The following is a 4,656-nucleotide window of genomic DNA, read 5'->3' on the forward strand; positions in this document are numbered from 1 at the left end:
ACATACGATCTGGTGAGTAGTGTTTATTTGCATATTTATATATGCGCCCCTCACGATAAACAAGTCCCACTCGTCGATAGCTGCGCCCCTCACGATAAACAAATCCCACTCGTCGATAGCTGCGCCCCTCACGATAAACAAGTCCCACTCGTCGTTTATTTCTCTCAGTGCGAGTATTGAAGTATTGAAATCTCTTGGTCCCTGAATCAGAATTTATCGATCCTCACATTGGTACTCGATATTTTGATAGATAATAAGCCAAAACCCATACTCAGATGTCTATTTCTTTGGCAAACATGTCAAACTTTCGCACAGCTTCCTAAACAAAATAACCGTTTTATAAGATATGTCTGGCAACCTGTTGTAAATGATAATGAACATGCTTTAGTACTCAAAAGAAGTAAAGGACCACCCGATTTTTCACATTACCATTGCTATGTTATGTGATGGTGGAAAAAATCGGGTGGCCTTTAAATTCTTTTGACTAGTGTGTGTATATATATATATATTACTGAAAAGTGAAGACAATTAGGCGTGGGTGTATCCCGTAGTGGTTACGTTTGGAGAATGATGTGCCTGACAATGAATAATTTACAGAAAAAAGTATATTCAAAGTACATTACTTTCTTGAATCAAGTGTGTTGTTGAACGCCGCTAAGTGACGGAGAATTTGTAAACATTCGAGTCTGGACCAGGCAAACCATGTCGTGATTGATCCGTGATATAGAGCGACACACAGTCGAAGTCCCCTCTTGTATACCACCAGCATCCCTTATAGGGTCTGTTCTAGTCCGGACTGGTCACGCGACTGAAATAAACAGTATGAGAGTTGTAGGTATACAAGAGGCAGTGAAGATCAACAAGATGTCCAGCATGCATACAAACACACAAGTAAAATAACAACTTGTTTTATTGTCAATGCATAGTCACCATGTCATCTCAGACTAAAAAGCATTTTTTTAGTTTGAATACATATATTCCATTTAAACGGAAACGTCTCCTAGTAGTCAATATAATGTAATTTATCAGACACACCAATATTTACTTCCATAGAGACCCGTGAAGATCAGGGGTAGAACAGGTCTTCAGCAACCCATAATTGCCGTAAAAGGCGACTGTGCTTATCGTAAGAGGCGACTAACGGGCTCGGGTGGTCAGGCTCGCTGACTTGGTTGATGCATGTCATCGATCCCAATTGCGTGGATCGATACTCATGATGTCAATCAGTGGATTGTCTGGTCCAGACTCGATTATTTACAGACGACCGTCAAATAGCTGGAATATTGCTGAGTGCGGCGTTAAACAATAAATAAACAAACAAACAAACTAACAAAACATCCATAGCATATCTGGGTTTATATGTGAACTGTCGTGAAAGAAAGAATTCAACAAACGTCCTGTTTGATTTTATCTTGAAATGAGTAAATGTCCAATGTGTACGTTTAAGTTCGAAATAACACGGACGAAGTCTGATTGCATTCATATATATTTTATATGACGTTCAGTTGTTTCATATGAGATGTTTGTCTGATGTTTACCGCCGCAGTCAGCCTTATCACGGACCACCACGTGCAGAAAGGACATATTTATACCAAACACATGATCTGATCTAAATAAATTCTCAAATGGTCTTAAACTGAGAGACGCGGCCATAAGAATGCAAAAGGTCCTCTCTGTTGATGAATTATATTAGCAATTTATAGGAAAGTGACAGAATATTCTGAAGTGCTCGTAGTATATAAAACAAGGGATCGGCAACTGAGAATAATTCGTCATCTCAAACATACGCTTGTCTCCACTAATAATAACTGAAAAATTGTAAATGTTACACACCCTCAAAACATTGCCGCCGCTTCTCTAACAGACGCCCAGTTTCTTATACGCGTCGGGTTTAGTAACATGTATTATGCCCGTTTAGAAATCATATTAATGATCTGTTCTTGGCGCCGTGAAGAAATAACGACCGGGTCACCAATTAACGCCGAATCATAAGAATGAAATATGACAATAGCCCTCTCTATCTAGAAGCGGGTCTGGGCATGTAGCATCCTACATATTAGGGGGTATGACGAAGGGGGTGGGAGGACCAGTAGAAACAAACCTCCTTCGCAAATATACAGTTAAACAATAGACATCATTAAATATGAACGCGGGAACGTATTGGTAACGCAGAAAGTTGCGTTAACGTTTCCATAAACCGAAAACCAATAAGGCAATGCGGGTTTGCATGTCAGGCACAGGGTTTGCACGTTTATACCTCACTTACCGCTAACACAGATCGAAGTCAATTCTCATGTAGTTCTTTTGAACAAGCATGTCGCTTAATATATACATTCAAAATATATCTCCAATGCTTTCAAGCGCAATGATTCAAAAGGAAAAATACATCACCAACAACTTGTCAGCTCGATATGGATTCTCTGTCGCCGAGCAGTTCAGACGCGGTGCGCCCCATGAGAAAGTCTGACTGTGAGTGGAATCCGACAATACAGCAACCATCTTCACACCGTGGATATGGCACTACCAAACGCACTGGGTAGAGCCACGGGAATTCGTACCTGCATGTCGACCACCAACACCATGTTTAATGACGTTCAGCTACGAATTGCGGCGGTTCAACAACATTGGACACCCTCTCTCACATATATGGTGACAGGTATGTAGACCCCAGGGCCCCGTTTCACAAAGCGAAGGTGGACATCAGTGTGACGGGATCAAGGATCTCATGTTTGTTTTGATGACGTATAGGTACCGTGTCACTATAGTGGGGACCAGCTGAACGGACATTCACATATACTTTATTCAAATGTTACATACTGAGTGAATGAAAACTCGTATCAAATCAACTAGTATCAGTCACTAATACACATATTAACATCGTTCACGGAGGATATAATTCAAGCTGGCAAAGTGGCATTGTGTCATTTGGAACACTGCAAATGTAGCGGCTAGGGCTGGGACGGGTAACTCGGGTACTCGGGTCGGGTGAGTACTGACTACTGAGTAGGACCCGGGTACCCACAGGACTACCCGGACCCGTTGTTAGTCATGTGATATATATAGTTAAATGACAAAAATTATGTGGAACTTTATGGTTACACTACAAGTGACTAATGTTTGCACCAATTCCTTCTGACTTTTCATATGGTTAGTCAACTTCAGTGTATGCATGACCAGATCGTTTAATACATGTATCTAAATACGTTTTGCAAGCGCTGTGGTAAAAAAAAAAATCCCAATCGGACATTTTGTATCCTTTGAGACCTACAGTGGGTACCCGGGTACGGGTCGGGTAATAGTGGGGTGGGTAATCGGGTAATGAATCTGGACTCGTCCCAGCCCTAGTAGCGGCCATAAAATTTCCGAGTCCCGTGATGGGATTCGAACCACGGACTTTCTGATCCGAGGTCGGACGCCTTGTCCACATGACCAAACAGGTTAACCCCGTCAGCAAGCTGACAAGGTAAGGATGTCGTCTGTGGGATGACTCCACGCCCTGTTGCATACACCCCCGTCAACAGAAGGCACGTCCCGGGCCGCACAGTAGGGTACTGCGGCTTATTTTGCTCAAATTTAATACGAACGTGCTCAGCCCCACGTTGGGCGCCAATGTAGCGGCCATAAAATTTCCGAGTCCCGTGATGGGATTCGAACCACGGACCTTCTGATCCGAGGTTAACCTCGTCAGCAAGCTGACAAGGTAAGGATGTCATCTGTGGGATGACTCCACGCCCTGCTACACAAACGCAAAGTTAAATCTCAAGTCCATTCCGTCTCAATCTCCCACAGTATGTAATTGATCTGTTTTACAATTGTCACTGCTAGCCTAGTTAAAGCTATGTATTTCATTGAAAAGACTTGCTACAGCTGCGTCACCCCTCATCCCACAATATATACATATATATAAACGAACAAATAAATACATAATGACAATCCACTAATACTATTGTTTATAGCTGTACCTTGCCGATCTTGCGCGCATGACATTTGACAGATACAGTAAGTAATAATCAGATGGTATTCCGTGGGCGGGAATATGTCTGAATAAGTGGGTGTTTTTCCAACTATCTACATACAAAACGAACCTGCTTAGACCTAAAATACTTGGCAAACAAGACACCTCATTTCGGTGTGTGTGTGTGTGGGGTGGGGTGGGGGGGGGGGGGGGGGAATAGATGTAGGTGTTGATACAGTATAGAAGCAATTGTAATATTACCAACAGGGTTTCGCTTGAAATAAACGGAGTCAAAAAAGCTCGAAGAGTTGGAAAACATCTCAGGGTTGCATTTGCGGCTTATAGTCTAACCAGAATTTGAGAGTAACGTCCCTTTTACTCAAGCTCCTCAAGCTCCTTCCCAGCGCGTGACACCTTCGTTACACCCTCGGTAACATAGCTCCGCGAACGGGCTATCGCTGTAAGGAGCTTGCAAGCTCCTTGCCAGCGCGTCGGTAGCATAGGGAGCTCCGCGAACGGGATATCACTGTAAGGAGCTTGCGAATCGCTTTCTTTCATCCACTAACGTCGACTAAAAATAGACCGGGACTTGTCGGACTGGTTTGAGAACCGGGGAAACCACGGTATAATGAGCCGATATTGTCATCACAGCATGGGCAGGTTATTTCTGGAGGCAATCATTCAGCATTCTACACCCAGCT

The sequence above is a fragment of the Haliotis cracherodii genome, unplaced genomic scaffold (assembly GCF_022045235.1).
Source record: "Haliotis cracherodii isolate W230 unplaced genomic scaffold, xgHalCrac1.p SCAF_11, whole genome shotgun sequence".
Lineage (NCBI taxonomy): Eukaryota > Metazoa > Mollusca > Gastropoda > Lepetellida > Haliotidae > Haliotis > Haliotis cracherodii.